The sequence below is a fragment of the Chiloscyllium plagiosum genome, chromosome 11 (genome assembly GCF_004010195.1).
Source record: "Chiloscyllium plagiosum isolate BGI_BamShark_2017 chromosome 11, ASM401019v2, whole genome shotgun sequence".
Classification (NCBI taxonomy): domain Eukaryota; kingdom Metazoa; phylum Chordata; class Chondrichthyes; order Orectolobiformes; family Hemiscylliidae; genus Chiloscyllium; species Chiloscyllium plagiosum.
In genome coordinates, this window is record NC_057720.1 from 31,998,838 (window position 1) to 32,017,654 (window position 18,817).

Sequence of the window (18,817 nt, forward strand, 5' to 3'; positions counted from 1 at the left end):
CTTCGTCCGGTTAGCCAGTTTTCTATCCAATTGGCCATATTTCCCTCTATCCCATGCCTCCTGGCTTTCCGCATAAGCCTACCATGGGGAACCTTATCAAATGCCTTACTAAAATCCATGTACACTACATCCACTGCTCTACCCTCATCCACATGCTTGGTCACCTCCTCAAAGAATTCAATAAGACTTGTAAGGCAAGACCTAGCCTTCACAAATCCGTGCTGCTGTCCCTAATCAAGCAGTGTCTTTCCAGATACTCATAAATCCTATTCCTCAGTACCCTTTCCATTACTTTGCCTACCAGCGAAGTAAGACTTAAGGCAGTAGGAGTATACTTAAGAGTGAAAGCAGGAGGGCAAAAAGGGGACATGAGATAGCTTTGGCAAATAGAGTTAAGGAGAATCCAAAGGTTTTTACAAATACATTAAGGACAAAAGGGTAACTAGGGAGAGAACAGGGAAATAGATGCTGACACCTTGAAAAATGTCCATATTACAGAGGAAGAAGTGCTGAATATCTTGAAATGCATAAAAGTGGATAAATCCCCAGGAACTGGTCAGGTATACCCTCGAACTCTGTGGGAAGCTAGGGATGTCACAGCTGGGCCTCTTACTGAGATATTTGTATCATCGATAGTCACAGGTGAAGTGCCAGAAGACTGAAGGTTGGCTAACATGTTGCCACTGTTTAAGAAAGGTGGTAAGGAAATTCCAGGGAACTATGGACCAGTGAGCCTGATGTTGGTGGTGGGCAAGTTGTTGTAGGGAATCCTGATAGACAGAATGTACATGTATTTGGAAAGGCAAGGACTGATTAGGGATAGTGAACATGGCTTTGTGCATGGGAAATCATGTCTCACAAACTTGATTGAGTTTTTTGAAGAAGTAACAAAGAGGATTGATGAGGGCAGAACGATGGACGTGATCTATATGGACTTCAGTAAGACGTTCGACAAGGTTCTCTATGGGAGACTGATTAGCAAGGTTAGATCTCATGGAATACAGGGAGAACTAGTCATTTGGATACAGAACTGGCTGAAAGGTAGAAGACAGAGGGTGGTGGTGGAGGGTTGTTTTTCAGACTGGAGGCCTGTGACTGAAGGAGTGCCACAAGGACCGGTGCTGGGTCCTCTATTTTTTGTCATTTACATAAATGATTTGGATGTGAGCATAAGAGGTATAGTTAGTAAGTTTGCAGATGACACCAAAAGTGGACAGTGAAGAAGGTTACCTAGGATTACAACGTGATATTGATCAGATAGGCCAATGGGCTGAGAAATGGCAAATGGATTTAATTCAGATAAATGCGAGGTGCTGCATTTTGGGAAAACAAACCTCAGCAGGACTTATACACTTAATGGTAAGGTCCTAGGGAGTGTTGCTGAACAAAGAGACCTTGGAGTGCAGGTTCATAGCTCCTTGAAAGTGGAGTCGCAGGTAGATAGGATAGTGAAGAAGGCTTTTGTTATGCTTTCCTTTATTGGTCAGAGTATTGAGTACAGGAGTTGGGAGGTCATGTTACAGCTGTACAGGACATTGGTGAGGCCACTGTTGGAATATTGTGTGCAATTCTGGTTCCTTTGTATTGGGAAGATGTTGTGAAACTTGAAAGGGTTCAGAAAAGATTTACAAGGATGTTGCCAGGGTTGGAGGATTTGAGCTCTAAGGAGAGGTTGAATAAGCTGGGGCTGTTTTCCCTGGAGCATTGGAGGCTGAGGGATGACCTTATAGAAGTTTGCAAAATCATGAGGGGCATGGATAGGATAAATGGACAAATGGACAATTTCCCCCTGGGGTGGGGGAGTCCAGAACTGGACGGCATAGGTTTAGGGTGAGAGGGAAAAGATATAAAATAGTCCAAAGGGACACCTTTTTCTCGCAGAAAGTGGTACGTGTATGGAATGAGCTGCCAGAGGAATTGCAACTTTTAAAAGGCATTTAGATGGGTATATGAATAGGAAGGGTTGGGAGGGGTATGGGCTGGGTGCTTGCAGGTGGGACAGATTGGATTGGGATATCTGGTCGGCGTGGACACGTTGGATCAACAAGTCTGTTTCCATGCTGTACATTTCTATGACTCTATGACTCCATCTGCAGTATTTTGTTCCTGCGGGCTGAATTATGTCCTTTTACTCTGACACAAGGATACGGAATCCTATGCCCTATCCCTATTGTTACCCATTTAGTATTTCTGAGTAGAAAGCAGATAAGATATCATACCGTACAAAATCAAATAGAAGTAACCGAGCCAAGTCCAGGGACACAGTTTTGGAATAGTTTTTTTTTAAATAACTGTGCTATGTCAAATTCTTTGAATTGTTATTTCTTTCTTACATTCAACTGACCATAGGGATACATTTATTATTTCTGTCAGGTCTCAGTTACTGTTTTTCTCACTGCCTTACATGTTGCGTAACTTTCTGACATGTGCCTGTGAGTTTGTTTTTACTTTACAACTGCATTTTTTGATTCTGGTTTCTTATCATTGCTTGCTTTTACGAACCTACTCCACCTCTGCCAGATATTTTGAGCCCTCATCGATCTGTAGATTATTGGATTGCTTCTCTGATATCCAATGGATGTGTAGAAATTTCTTCCAATTGAATGATGGAGAGAATTAAGTTGTTTACTTTAATCTCCATAACAAATCCCATTTCCTGACTGTCAATTCCATTCATCTCCTGGCAATTGTCTAAGACTGAACCAGATTGTTCACAAACTTAATGCGAGATTCTGATCACATATCTGTTCCATCACTTAAGACTGCCTTTTTGATCATCTGTGCATCATCCACTCCATCCTTACCTCAAGTCATCTGCTGCCAAATTCCTGATCAATTGTTACCTTTAGACTTGACTATTCCAATATTTCCCTGGCTGTTCTTCCACATCCTACTCCCTCTAAACTTGAGGTCATTTGCTGTTCGTATCCTAGCTCATACCTAGTTCCTTTCAGCCATACACCTGTGTTTACTGACCTGTACTGGCTCTAGGTTTTTAAATTGATTTTAAAATTTTTAAATTCAAATTCAATTTAAATCAAAATTCAAATTCCTCCATGGCTTTGTTAATCCCTATCTTGATAATGTCCTTTAGCCTCACAACTCTCAAATATAATGAACTATTTTCTAGTTTTGCCTCTCCTAGGCTTTCCTGATTTTATTTGCTCCCTGTAGGGATTGTAATGAAGCTAGCCAGGTGGACCTCATAGAATATGAGCTCTGTAATTGGAGTGTTAATCTGGTCCAATTAGGGAGCCCTGGCTGACAGGTAAGAAAAACAGGAGCTTCAGAGGTTCTGTTCAATCTGAGAGGTGACTGTGAGGAAGCTGGATCAGTGTCAAGGGCTCTGCACGTGTAAATAAAGAGTGACCTGATGACAGGATACTGGCCTATGTGGAGTTATTTCACTCCCATTTTAATGGCCATGCCTTCATAGAATCTCTACAGTGTGGAAATAGGCTATTCGGCCTAACAGGTCCACAACAACTTTCTGAAAAGCATTCCACTCAGTGTCACCCCCCCCCCCCCCCCCCCCTTCAATATTGCTGTAATCCTGCATTTCCCATGGCTAACGCACCGATCCTACACATCTCTGGACACTATCAGCAATTTAGGATGGCCAATCCACCTAATTTGCACAGTGGGATGAAACTGGAGCATCTGAAGCAAACCCATGCAGATGTGGGGAGAATGAGCAAACACAGACAGTCTCCCAAGGCTGGAATTGAACCTGAGTCCCTGGCAGTGTGAGGCAGCAGTGCTAACCACCAAACCACCATGCCACTCCTTCTGTGGTTGGTGCCCTGGGATTCCCTCACTTTCTACTTGTTTACTGCTTTTAAGACCTTTCTTAAAAACCTTTTATCAAAGGTTACTCAGAGCCATATTTCCTTTATAATATTCCTGTGAAGTGTATTGGACTGTTTCATTACATTAGAGACACATTGTAAATTATTCTTCTCCCATTTCTCAATTCTTCTAATTGATACTATCCTTTGAACACCTTAAAGATCTGAACGATGAACATGTGACATGCAGCTTGTATTGGAACTTCAAATGTCACTGAAGAAAGTGAAAAATTACAAATGTCCTTAGATTGCCTCTCTTTGCATTTGATATGACATAACACTACCTAGCAGCTATTGTTCTGAGAGTGAGCAGTCTTAAGGACACTGGAGGAAAACTAGGATCCTTATGAAATGATGATATGAAAAGCTCTAGTAAAATATTCAACATTTTTTGAAGTTGTGACAAAAATTACAAGTGAAATTAAAAAGTATTTGTTGAAAAATATACTTTTCCAATCATTTGTAGTATTCCCAGAACCAATGGTTGCCACCCTTCTGCAAAAATGGGAATTATACTATGGTATAGTTTGACAGGCAACAGAGATTGTGAACTCCTGAATGGCAATTCTCTACATATGAATATTGACAATGAATACTAGTAGATTATTTGACCACTGAGGCCAGAACAACTGCTATTCCTATCCCAACCACCGAAATCACAGAGACTGGGACTGGCCATCTTATCAGGAACTGAAGATAAATTTGGGATCTTTACTGTCTTTGCCTGAAAGTAAGTTTTTGAATTACCAACCCGCAAGGAAACCATATAGCCTGGCTGGTAGTATCATTGGTGGGAGGGAGAGAATGGAATGAGAAAAATACAAACAATGTTCAAGTGAAGCCAAAATACTCCTCTTCAGCTTCTGACTGACACAGTAAAGATCCTAGATGCTTTGCAGATTAGCGAATGCAAGACCTGAGATTTCCATGAAGGCCCGGGCAGCTATAACTGACTGGAATCTAGAAGGTCATCATTAACTTTCTATGACATTCACGGTTGCCTTTAGTGACCATGCAATGTTCAGATTTACTGAGATAACCTAGTGTATATGAAAGAGTCTGTAAACGGAAAAACACAAGGCAGGAAACTCATTGGTGCAGAGTAAGTTCAGATTTTGGATAGACACCAAGGTGTGGTGTTGCTAGAGTTGCTATTTTCTTGGTGATTCAAAGTGTGGTTCCGTGCAGCAAAAATGACTAATCATCCTGGGACAATTAGCTGATTGTGGATTGTGAGTCTTTCAGGAGCAGCCACGTTCCAGGGGAGTGACCAGGAAAAGCTGACAGTGATGACTAAGGTTTAACTACTGAGCATGTTACCAAAGCTGTTATTCATAAGGTGGGGGCTGTTTACCTATGATGATAACTCATATTACAGAAAGGAAATATGGATGCCTTCTAAATAATTTCACAGCATTTCAAGAGACATCAAACAAAAGTACAGTATTATCCATTTTATAATCAGATAATTGGAGGTTATTAAAATTTATGTTACTGAGGGTGTGTTTGATAAGGCATGGTCTACCGAATGGAGAAAAACTCAGAAACAATGCAATATTTATTATTTATTGTGGCAAGACGTCTAGAAAAATATCTTAGGGGTGTGTTACTGATAGGTGTAAAATGGTTTCTGTCTCAATGAGGGAGTTACAAATGAAAATAAGAACACAGAAGCTGGATATATCAGATTGTTATAGAGATGAACTTTGTGAGTAGTTTATGTTTTGTCGGTAGTCCTGGTTACGCTGCTCATGATCAGAAGGTTGTATGTTCAAGTCTGACTCAAGAAATTTGAACACAAAATCTAGATCAGCAGCTCAATGCAGTCCAATGGGAGTGCAGTGGCAGAGATTTGGTCATTCAGTTGCAATTTCAAACTGAGTGTTGTGATAATTTCAAAGGATTGACCACAGGAATCTGAATACAGGTCTACAATCATTTATTATGAAAACAGGGAGACAATAATCTTGTCCAAAGAATGACCTCTGCTGAATACAAGAAATTCATCACTTATATACACCTTTAATTACACTCCATTATTCAAATTGCAACCTTATGATCATACAATAAACAGATGTCTCTAGTCTAGGTATGTAGACTTCATTACATATCTTAATTCACCCAATTCCTTTTTTGCCCTAGCCTGGCAGTCCCTGGTACTGCTTGCTTCAACTCATATCTGTTTATTCTATCTTCCTCCTTTGTCACCTAACAAATTCATTCGTTATGGTTCCCAAGATCTTTCTGAACTGTTCTTGGCCATTATGGTGTTCAAGGTTCATCTGGAGAATTCTTCTCTTTTAATGTTACTATTAGCATAGAAATTCTAACTCTTACAATCTCATTAACCTCTACAGAGGCATCATCAGTCTGCTCAAATGACTATTGTTGAATAAGTAACTGAAAGGGTTAACTGACACAATCCGTTTAGCCCTGCCATTGGGATGCAAAGGACTATCCCTGGGAGGAGCTAACAAATATTGGATCAGTGTCCAGTGTATCTGTTGGGCTGTTTTAGTAGAAATAATTTGTACTTACTCTTAAATCAAGCATGATGTCTCACAAGAGATAATTGTGTACCTTAGATGTCATGTAGCTAACTACACAATAAACATTTAATATTTATCAAGATTGAAACTATCTTTTGCTGAAGACTTACTGTGGCATCCTTCCCCGCTTGGTGTCAGTAGCTAAGGCTAATACCAGTGAGAATGGTTGGTGGATGTGAATCAATCCAGGTTATACAGATGGCTCAGGTGGGCAACCATGACAATATCAGATGCTGGCAACACTAGGGGATTGAAAGATACATGTACTACAATTAAGTTCCCCACAGCTTTGGAGGAACACATTGCATGAGTTGCAGAATGTGTGCTCTCATGCTGAAAGAAAGAAAACCCCTTGTTGTTAGCCAGCTAGAATAAATCATTCTGGTTACAGAAAACACATTTTGTTGTGTGTCACTCAAATATGCCTATTATCTTAGTAAGTCTGAGTGGTTTCCATTTTCCTTATATAGAATAGAAACTGTGTTCTCTCTGGTCTGCTTTTCTCGACAGGGAAGCCATGCTGGAAAAAGTTTATAAGAATGACCATAAAAATCAACAGCTATAAAACAAATGGACAAAGAAGGCCACAGTTGGGAGACCACTAAGGGCTGGAGACTGAAGGAGGCTGCAGAGGTAGGGTGGCCTTTATAAATTCAAGCAAGGATTTTCAGTTTAATAGATTGGAAACAGAGAATTGTTGAAGCTTGTTGACAATGACAACAATAAACCAAAAGGAGTTAATGTGTGTTCGGAGCTGGGTAGTAGTTTCAGATTAATTGAAGGATTTCCACAGACAGAGCTGAGAAGGCTGACAAATAGTATATTGAGCTCAAACCTGTAAATGACACATATAAAGTAGTCAAACTTAAATCAACAGATATTAAAATTACATTTTTGTGCGAATATTTAAATATTGTGTAAAACAAAACGAACTGTTGTAAACAAAGGCATGTTATTATGATTCCTTACGTTTTGGTTTTAAAAAGACATGGCAAGTGACAATCTCTGCTTTCAAGTGGTCAAAAACATGTTTTTAGGTTTCAGAGCCTGGGGGGTTGGATTTTGCTTTTGGGATTCTGAGGTTGGATAAATTTACTGAATATGGCGCTATGACCTAGCATTGAAATTAAGCCCTCTATCCCCGTAAACTGGACTGTGGTTGCCCTGTCTAAATTACGACACATTATATTCTTGGAGAAGGGGCGCAAGCTAGCAGGAACATATTGCTGAGAAACCCAAACATCCCCTTCCCACTCCCTCTACACCCCATCACCCTCTTAATCCCGCACCTGTGCCCTTTGTGTATTCATTTCTCTGCATTCTATACTGTGGATTATTTAAAGTTAAAGTTTTGTTTATATTCTATTTTCAAGAGAATAAACTAAGAATGTCCACCAAGGTTTTTGTTTAATTATGTAAGTAACAGTGGTGATTAAAATGACTTTCATGTAGGATTCATTTCCATCAACTGACTTTTAATGCGGTGAAGTTATCATTATGAATTTCACAGTGTTTGAGCAAGGAGGCTGTGGAGTAATGCAGAAGGCCCAGGCAATTACAGTGTGACAAAGATAATGACGGGACAGATTGATGCTATAATTTGTTGGGGCTTCATCACAGTACAATGGAACACAAACGGTAGATAGATCCTACCCTTGTCTTTCTAAATACATTTTGATGGAAAGCTTCTTTATTCCTTCTTTTATGAAGTGTTTATGACATACTTCCTGTAACATTCTAGAGCTATAAACATTCTACAGCTCACAAGATGCTCATAAAGCAAGTTAAAAGGCTGGATCAGTACGATATAAAATTACTGCTATTCCTATTAATTGCTTACTATGGTGAATTGTTATAGAAGTGATTCAGATTGAGGATAGAGTAAGTAAAAGTAAACATAAACCTATATAGCAGCCTGGGGTTATGGATGTGCTCAGCTGTTTAACATTTTACCAGTCTGCAAAGTTCTGTTGCAACTTCTGAAAAGTTTTATATAACTCAATAAGTATACAAGAACTTAAAATTAGGAGCAAGATTAAGCCCTTCAGGCCTTTGAGTTCAATCTTCCATTAAATGAGATCATGGTTGACCTTCTACCCAACAACATTTTCCTGCAACATCCCTATATCTCTCAATGTTTTTAATATGCTCAAATCTATCAAAAATATGAATGTAATCAATAACTGAGCCTCCACAGCCTCTGAGGTAGAAATTCCAAAGATTTAACATCCTCTGACTGAAGTATTTCCTCCTCATTGCAGTACGAAATAGTCTTCCCCTTATTCTGAGACTGTGGCCTGGTTCCAGACCATCAAGCCAGGAGAAACACCCTTTTTACATGGGCTCTGTAAATTTGAATGAAATTACCTCTCATGCTTCTCAAATCCAGTGAATACAGACTTGGCCTATCTAATCTTTAATTGCACTACAATTCCTCCATCTCAGGAATTAGTTTGATTAACCTTTGATTAATTACATTTTCCAGAGAGAAGGAAACCAAAACTGTATACAATACTTCACGTGTGGGTCCCTCCAAGGCTCTATGTAATTGCCTTGACATCTTTACTCCATACTGAATATGACTGTATTAAAAATCAGTACAGTATTTGTCTTTTTAATTGCTTGCTGTATCTGCATTTTGCCTTTCTGTGATTCATAAACATGGACACCCAAGTCTCTTTGAAGTTTAACACTTTCTAACCTCTTAACATTTGGTTATCATTAAGGTTTACTCTGTAGTTCTACTTTTCCCCAAACAAAGTGGATTACTTTACATTTCTTCATCTGCCAAATAATTGTCCACTTCCTTGACCTTTGCAAATCCTCTTGAAGCATTTTTGCTTCTTCTTCACAATTTGCTTTGACATAGCATTGCGTCAACTGCAAACTTGAAAATGTTTCATTTAATCTCTGTAGCCAAATTATTGATACAGATTGTGAATAGGTTGGGCCTAAATAGTGATCCTTGTGATATCCCACTCGTCACAGTTTGCCAATCTGAAAATGACCTATTTATTCCTACTCTGTTTTCTGTCCATTAACCAATTATCAATCCATATCAGTATCTTACACCTCTTCATTTCCATGTGCTGGAATTTTGTTTACCAATCTCTTGTGTGGGATCTTATCAAAAATAACCACATCTACTGATTCATCCTTTATCCAGCTGCTGGCTATAAGACTCAAAACCAGTGCAGTGAATAAATAAATCAAATTTTAAAAAACTCCAATAGGTTTGCTAAATATAACTTCCCTTCCAATAATCTGTACAATCTCAAGGCAAATCAAGGCAATATTATGTAATTTTTTTTCCTGGAAAAGAAAATGCATAAATTAAATAAAAATTCAAATTAATGCAAGAATGATATTTAAGATAAAATGATAGATTGTAATTTTGAAATGCTAAAATATAATAAAGCTTGACCATTTAGCTGTGCTGATCTAATTTGTTTCCATGCTCTTTCAAAAATATTGTAATTAGCAACTTAGAAAAATTTGGACGAGTTTGCAATGGTGAGAGCAGTATGCAAAACAGCAAAATTTATCTTGCTCATGCCAATGCTACCATGCTAGAGATTCTTAGCTACGATAACATATTTCTGCACTTCAGAATAAGAAGTGAGACGTATACTCTTTCACAAATTATTTATTAAGAAAATTTTGCAGTCAAAGGTGTTTTAACGATGATGGTTTCTGATTGACTATGATTCAATGACAGAAATGTGTTGGTTGTTTTGAATGTCGTATAGATGTTGACTGACCTAGTCGCATATAAATTGTAATTATATCTGGTTCAAGCACAAAGCAACTTTGTGTGCCCCTTTTGTGTACATATCAGCACATGTGCATGAGGCAGTGATTTGACTGCAAGCTAATGCCTCAGGCAATTATTACTTGGGATTATTGTGTAAAACACACAAGGTAACAGTTTGGTGTCAAAATTATGAAAATAATTATTGAAAGTTACATAAGTAAGAAATAATAAAGTTATTAAAGGTTCTCTTTCCGAAGAGAAGAGGTTGATAAATTTAAATCATTTAAATAAAGATTCAGCAGCTGTGATGACATCTGTAGTCAATTAGTTAGAGCAGGTGGACTGAACAGGTGGAGTGAAGACTCCGTTCGTTCACTTTTATGGGTATGGATCTTGGTAACCTGGTTCAGTACAGCAGTCCTGGATGCCTGTCCTGTCACAAAAACAGAAATTGCTGGAGAAAGTCAGCAGGTCTGGCAGCATCTGTGGAGAGAAAGCAGAGTTAATATTTCAAGTTAACATTTCAAGTCCAGTGACTATTCTTATTGAGAAGCATTTCAAAATATCTGCCTCATGGCATTCAGATGATTTTCCTCAAAATAACATTTCTAGTCAGCTTCATCACAATCAAACAAAATGGTTGCAAATGTTGATTTTGATATATCATTGTTTCACAATACAAAGCCAGTTTTCCTGGAATTTTCATCAACCAAATCACTCCAAATCTACTCTTCTCTAATGCATGAACCAAAGATCTTGTTTTTAGTCTGAAAGTTAATTTTGCAGCCTTGCCTCAGAATGTTTGCAAATTCTTAATATCTCCCACTGTGAGAGGAAACAAAACCTTGATACAGGGTTCTAACTATAGTCGTACCAGTGTCTTGTACAAGGACAAATAAAATGCTTTGTTTTTCAGGGTGTTATGTCTTCTCTTCCCTAAAAATGTTCTGTGTATTGAATTAGTTGTTCAGCTAATTTTCCAGGTTGGCATATATGACTGAGGAAGTAGATATGACGATAACAGTGAAAATTGAACATAGTTGAGATACAATCCAGTGAAAGACTAAGGATTAAAGAGACTAATTTACTTCGTTAAATGGTTTTCAGCATGCTCAAATTTCAGTAACCATATCAAAAAGAGGTGTGACACATGCCAGCATGAATATTCTTTTATGAACAATTTTGAATGTGTGACAGTGCATTTCTGTTTTTGCTTCAGATTTCCAGTATTTTGCTTTTGTTTTGTTATCTGATCCCCACCTACATTACTGTAATGGCAAGACTTCAAATGTCTACTTTGGCTAATGTTGTGAAATGTATTACATAAATATTAATCTTTCCTTTTGCTGATAATAGCTAATACTTTGCTCTCTTTATCTCCTTGAGAAGGCAGGAGCTGTCTGATGACCAGTCATTCATGATGTACTGAGTGTGAATCAACTATTATTAGGATGGTGCCAGGAACAGGTTTTTCTCATTATGGATGTGATATCTGACTATATTTTATGGTGGCTTTATGTTAGAATATTAGGGGTCTTGCATTTTCTCAATATGATGGTGTGTGCTGGGATGTTAGAGGATTTGCAACACCTCATTTTCCCACACATTTTATATTCAAATCTGTTGAATTCTTCACGTTATGGGGATGGGGACTGCTGAATCTGTTGTTCAAGGTTTGCGAGTTTTTTTAGCATGTATGCAATGATTACAGCTTTGCAACTGATAGTTTTGTGTATGGTCTTTAAAAAACAATTTGTTATTCCTAAACAAAATTCTAATTTAAAGGACATCTTATATCACCTGCAAACTAATGTAAATGCTCAAGAAGTGGGAAGATAGAATACTTTTCGAATTAGACTGATCTTAACTGAGAAATTTAATAAAGATTGGTCAATGTTGTGTCATAAAGCTGGATAAATATCTCAAGGACAGCACTACTCATAGATCCCACAGGCTTCCTCGTGATCACAATCTTGATTGTAGCATGAAGTTAGACAGGAGCTGAAAAATGTGTTGCTGGAAAAGCGCAGCTGGTCAGGCAGCATCCAAGGAGCAGGAGAATCGACATTTCGGGCATAAGCCTTTCTTCAGCCCTGCTCCTTGGATGCTGCCTGACCTGCTGCGCTTTTCCAGCAACACATTTTTCAGCTCTGATCTCCAGCATCTGCAGTTCCTCACTTTCTCCTATCTGAAGTTAGACAGGAGGCTAAGATGCAGAAGGAGATCTATTTTGTAAGAGAGAGAGAGAGAAAGGAAATAGAAGTAATTGCAGAGGAGAAGAAAGGTTTAAAATGATCAATAATAAGTGGATTAAGCAGGGTAGTGCTAAAATTATTTATCATTTTGGTTGCTCGATAAGTGAGGTCTACTGCAACAGATTATGTCTTACTTTGCCAATGCATGATGTGACAGAAAATAAACCACTTTAGTATAAGTTGCCAAAATGACATTATTTTAACAGCTATGAACATAGAAAGAGCTTGTGAAGTCTTTGGTCTCATTGCAGTCTCTAATGCATGCAAGACTATTATGTTGTGGTCTATAATGGAAATTCCCCAAAGATTTAAAGCTCAAAACAGTTGAAAATATTAACTTTTGAGAGCCAGACAGTAATAATTTGCTGGGACTTTCCAACAGACTCTAATAGCTTTAATAATTCCACTGGTTTCAACTTGTGTGAAGGGACTGACTTCCACTTGGTTTTGAGGGAAAGTGCTGTTGCGAGTATTAACCCTTTGCTTCAGCTCCAACATGTTCTCCAGTTATGAGTTGCTTCTTCACTGGCAGCTTTGACATTTCAGCATCAGATCATTGGTTAGAAGACACAGCTGGAGGTACAGCAAAGGCTGAAGTGTGTATCATTGGCTCTGATTTTAATGGCAGGTCAGTTTTCTGTTGCTGAGTTTCAATCTTAATTCAAAATTTTCTCCTGACACCAAAATGCATGACTCCAAATTCTTTTAATTTATTATAATCACACCAATTTCTGGTGGGTTCATCACAAGCAGGCTGAAATGACAATGCACCCCACCAAGGGAGAATGGATTCCTTTGAAACTGCTTCAGTGTAATTCAAAGTCAAAATGCTAGACTCTCTGACATCTTCCTAGAGCCACTGCTCAAAACCTCAGACCCAGGAGGAAATTCTTTCCTGAGTCTGTGCTGGCTACTCTGTAATGACCAAATCATTGATAGAGATTGCTGACTTTCTGAGCTTCAAGAATGTTGCACCATTTAAAAGGAGGGGAGCAGAGAAAATACTTTAATGGCCTGACTAATTTAGCAAGTGTGAATACAATTTTTCATTGTCCAGCTTTTTCAAAAACACAAAGGGCACCAACTGGGTCCTTTCCCTCTGCCTCTAATATTCTCAAAGATTCCCTTTAATCATATCCTTTTGGACCAACATTCAACATTACTTCTCACTCTCATTGCAAATGTGCATTAGCTCCCACAAGTCCCTCCTTTCTCACTTCACTCTTGGCTTTCAATGTAATACCTCTCCATCCTGATTGTTGCATAGGAGCGTGAAGCATTGATTGGGACACTGGTACCACCTGATGAAGGGCTTTTGCCTGAAACATCAATTTTCCTGCTCCTCAGATTCTGCCAGACCTGCTGTGTTTTTCCAGCACAACTCTAATCTTGACAGAGCACAACAGATCATTCATCCTGTTTTGGCACTGAAGCTAGATTCTTTTGAGCTCCAACGGGTGATGACATTTGTAAACACCTCTGTCAATGCTGCCCATCATCAGCCAAATGACTACTTGTTCCCTTCCAAAGGGAAAAGAATTTACCTTCTCTCCTGGCGGACTTCAGGAGAATCTCTACAGAGGCATTGCTAAAGTATGGCACCACCTTTTCATGTGGTCTTCAATATCTCCAGGGAATGGGTAGGGATGATGAGCAGAGGTCGAGTTTTGCTCCTGGACTGCAAAGAGAGAAGAGCTGTCAGCTAGACTTTTAAACCTGCAGCCCAGATATTGGGGCCCAGAACCTCCTACCCATAAAATATAATGTTATATCTTTGCCTGAATTTATAATGAGCTGAGTATGGTGTACATGTGTGGCTAAACCCAATCTGTGCCAAGAAAGTAAGCCCACTCACTTTTATATCTACTTCCACACTTACTGCGGATTAGTGCAGCACAAAACAGGCCATGTTACCTATTGAGTCTGCACCAACTCTTTTGAAGAGCAATCCTTGGTTCTAATTGCCTGCTTTTTGCCCATTATGGCAACATCTGTCTCGTATGGGCCACACACTGGTCAAAATTACTGACCTTTGAAATAAACTGAATGTTGAGGAATTAACTTGTCCTCCAACACCTGATTTAGGTATTGGGCCTATTTTTCAAGCTCAGGATTTAAGGGTTTGATGTCTTAGAAAAGGGCAAAGAAACCTAGTAGGATTTACAAATGTGACATTGTGAATATATGCCACTGAAGTTTTGATGTTTTTAACTAGGTACTAGGTGAGTGTCTAAATACACAGATTTTGCAGGTAGAGGCCTTGGTTTAACATCTCAACTTGAAGACAGCACCAACTAGTGCAGTATTGCCAATAGGCTCGAGCATATGAATTTCTGACTCAGAGATAGCAAAATCTGACACCAAATATAGACCAAATACACAGACTCCAAGCGATTGTTTTATCACACTAGTGCATCTCAATTTGTTCATGCTGAGACAGTTAGCAATGCCTCATTTAATATTCCCAAGAGTTGTCTGCATGTCCTTAATGAGCCATGACTTTGTTAGGGTTCAGATTTCCAAGGCTTTGTTATATTGATGTACTTCAAGGATGAGTTCTAAAGTTTCATTTTTTGATTTATAATTGAAATATCAGTGTTGATTGCATTAAAAAGCCACTTCCTTTGGTATAAATAGAACCCCTATTTTCAACTGAAAAGAAATCATGTTTATAATTGTGCTATTGGATTCTTTACTTTTGTTACCCTGGTTACATTAATGATGTTTGAACCAACAAAGCTTCTTTCTAAAATAAGAACTATACCGATAATGATTAAACACATACATTTATGTCATTTTTAAATCCTTCTAGATTTCTTTGCCCTTTTCTAAGACTCTGACATCAAACCCTTAAATCCTGAGCTTGAAAAATAGGCTGATACCTAAACTAGGTGTTGGAGGACAAGTTATCCCCAGAAAATCTTTCATTTGTTTTTGTTTTCCCATGTAGAAAAAGGCTGGTATAAACATTATTCAGTGCCTCCCATGATGGAATGGTGACTTTTAGGAATCTTCTGTCTTTTATCATCTGCTGTACACGTTATTTTCAAACTAACAGAAAAATATCTGTATGGCTCTCGCCTCATTTAAATGCATCAATAGGGAAAGGCAATGACCTATTGGTATTATCATTAGGCTATTAATCCTGTAGACCCAGATAATGTTGTGAGTTTGAATTCTGCCATGACAGATGGTGGAATTTGAATTCAATTTGAAAAATCTGGAATTAAGAGTCTAACAATGACCATGAATCCATTGCCAATTTTCGGACAAACTCATCTGGTTCACTAATGTCCTTTAGGAAAGGAAACTGCCAACCTTATCTGGTCTAGCCTCCACTTAACTCCAGACCCACAGCAATGTGATTGATTCTTATCTGCCCTGTGGGCAATTAGAAATGGGCAATAAATGCTGGGCCAGTGACACCCTCATGCTGTGAATAATGAAAAGAGGCACCATTTTCTATTCTTAATTGTTTAATTTTTAATTTTTGGGGGGGATAACGGCTTTCTAGGCAAGGTTGGCAATTTTTGCCTATTTCTCATTGCAGTTGAGAAGTTAATGTTTTATCTTCTTGTTGTCCATGTGGTGAATCTCACTAAATTCAATTACATTAAAGGAAGAGCAAGATATGCCTAAAACAGGAATCAGTGTAAATGGGTTTCCTTTTCACCTCCTGCATTTTAGATTTTGGATGTTGCAATTATGGACAAAATCCTCTGGTCTTACAAGATTCCCAGGGCCAGATAATTTACTTTTTCCAAGCCTAAGGATGTCTGTGTTCTGCCAGCCTGCATGATGTTCGCCGTGGCAGCCAGTTAAGGCAATGTAAGCGTCGCCGGTTATGCCAGCATTTTATTGCACATCTCTTTTTGCCCTTGAGGAAGTAGCGGTGAGCTGCCATCTTGAAGTATTACAGTCCATTGGTATAAACATACCAACAATGTTGTTTGGGAGGGAGCTGCAGGATCTTGACCCAACGACACTGAGAGGTATATTTCCAAGTCAGGATGGTGGTGGCTTGGAGGGGAAACTGCAGGCGATAATATTCCCATATATCTGCTGCCCTTGTCCTTCTAGTGGTTATGGGAAGGTGCTTTTACAGGAGTCTTGGTGAATTCCTGCAGTGCATCTTGCAAAAAGTACACACTGCATGCTACTTAGTGTCAGCATTGAGCGAGTGAATGTTTGTGGATTGGATTGCCAATTAATCAAGTTACTTTGTTTTGGATGATGTCATGTTTCTTGCGTGTTCTTCAAGCAGAACACATCCAGGTAAATGGGGAGTATTCCATCACATTCCCGATTAGTGCATTGTGGATCGTGGACAGGATTTGGAAAGTTAGGAGGGAGTTACCCCATGCAGGATTCCTGGCCTTTTGACCTGCTCTTATAGTTGAGATGGTTAGATGGAGGTGGGTACTGCAGATGCTGAAGATTAGAGTCAAGATTAGTGTGGTGCTGGAAAAGCACAGCAGGTCCAGCAGCATCCGAGGAGCAGGAAAATTGACATTTCGGGCAAAAGTCCTTTATCAGATAAGCCCCAGTGATGGTAGTATGTTGCTCACAATACTTCCTCATGTTTTCCTAATTGACTGTCCTCCTTTGGCAAGATCACTTGATGCAGGAATGCACTGTTACTTAGAAAGTTCTTTGCTCAGTTTGTTGATTCCAAGCCATGGGTATCAGATTTAAACCGCCTCCTAAGCAATTTGATTTGAAACCAAACCTGTTTCATATTCTCATAGAGGTTTATAAAATCATGACAGGCATGGATAGGATAAATAGACATAAATGGGGGTGGGGGTTTCCAGAACTAGCGGGCATAGGTTTTAGGATGAGAGGGGAAAGATATAAAAGGGACCTAAGGGGCAACCTTTTCACGCAGAGGATAGTGCGTGTATGGAATTACCTGCCAGAGGAAGTGGTGGAGGCTGGTACAATTGCAACATTTAAAAGGCATCTGGATGGGTATATGAATAGGAAGGGTTTAGAGGGATGTGGGCCAAATGCTGGCAAATGGGACTAGATTAGGTTGGGATATCTGGTCAGCATGGATAAGTTGGACCAAAGGGTCTGTTTCCGTGCTGTCCATCTCTATGACTCTACGGCTATTTGTTTCAAATCCCAACATTTTATGCCTCACCACCAACAAGTAACCCCCACAGGCCCTTTTATGTTTTTTCTTCCATTGCTGGCTTGTTCCTACTGTTGCTGGTTCATTGGTCCCAATTTTAAGGAACAGGGAATGGAAACTTTACATTGTTGCAGATGTACACATAGTTTCTTAATTCATATACACTGAGCAAGAAACAGAATAGAACATAGAACATAGAACAATACAGCACAGAACAGGCCCTTCGGCCCACGATGTTGTGCCGAACATTTGTCCTAGCTTAAGCACCCATCCATGTACCTATCCAATTGCCGCTTAAAAGTCGCCAATGATTCTGACTCTGCCACTCCCACAGGCAGCGCATTCCATGCCCCCACCACTCTCTGGGTAAAGAACCCACCCCTGACATCTCCCCTATACCTTCCACCCTTCACCTTAAATTTATGTCCCCTTGTAACACTCTGTTGTACCCGGGGAAAAAGTCTCTGACTGTCTACTCTATCTATTCCTCTGATCATCTTATAAACCTCGATCAAGTCACCCCTCATCCTTCGCCGTTCCAACGAGAAAAAGTCTAGCACTCTCAACCTATCCTCGTACGACCTATTCTCCATTCCAGGCAACATCCTGGTAAATCTTCTCTGCACCCTCTCCAAAGCTTCCACATCTTTCCTAAAGTGAGGCGACCAGAACTGCACACAGTACTCCAACTGTGGCCTAACCAAAGTCCTGTACAGCTGCAACATCACTTCACGACTCTTGAATTCAATCCCTCTGCTAATGAACGATAATACTCCATAGGACTTCTTACAAACTCTATCCACCTGAGTGGCAACCTTCAAAGATCTATGTACATAGACCCCAAGATCCCTCTGTTCCTCCACCTGACTAAGAACCCTACCATTAACCCTGTATTCCGCATTCTTATTTGTCTTTCCAAAATGGACAACCTCACACTTGGCAGGGTTGAACTCCATCTGCCACTCCTCAGCCCAGCTCTGCATCATATCTAAGTCCCTCTGCAGCCGACAACAGCCCTCCCCACTGTCCACAACTCCACCTATCTTCGTATCATCTGCAAATTTACTGACCCACCCTTCGACTCCCTCATCTAAGTCATTAATAAAAATTACAAACAGCAGAGGACCCAAAACTGATCCCTGCGGAACTCCACTTGTAACTGGGCTCCAGGCTGAATATTTACCATCTACCACCACTCTCTGCCTTCGACCGGTTAGCCAGTTTTCTATCCAATTGGCCAAATTTCCCTCTATCCCATGCCTCCTGACTTCCCG

General features: G+C 39.5%; 1 protein-coding gene and 1 long non-coding RNA gene across 4 annotated transcripts in view; one reads left to right on the top strand and one right to left on the bottom strand.

The window, feature by feature from the left end:
- Positions 1 to 18,817, top strand: part of LOC122554277 — a 254,601-nt gene that overhangs the window by 32,374 nt on the left and 203,410 nt on the right. The gene's annotated exons all lie outside the window — the stretch shown is intronic.
- The window catches only part of LOC122554278, a 49,032-nt gene that overhangs the window by 23,605 nt on the left and 6,610 nt on the right, over positions 1 to 18,817 (bottom strand). The window contains exons 2-3 of one of the 3 annotated variants that reach the window (XR_006312958.1): positions 13,951 to 14,084; positions 5,782 to 7,232 (exon numbers count right to left, since the gene is read on the bottom strand). This is a non-coding gene — a long non-coding RNA (uncharacterized LOC122554278). Of the gene's footprint in view, positions 1 to 5,781; positions 7,233 to 9,837; positions 10,635 to 13,950; positions 14,085 to 18,817 lie in introns of those variants that run through there. The other 2 variants (XR_006312956.1, XR_006312957.1) reach the window with 2 other exon arrangements.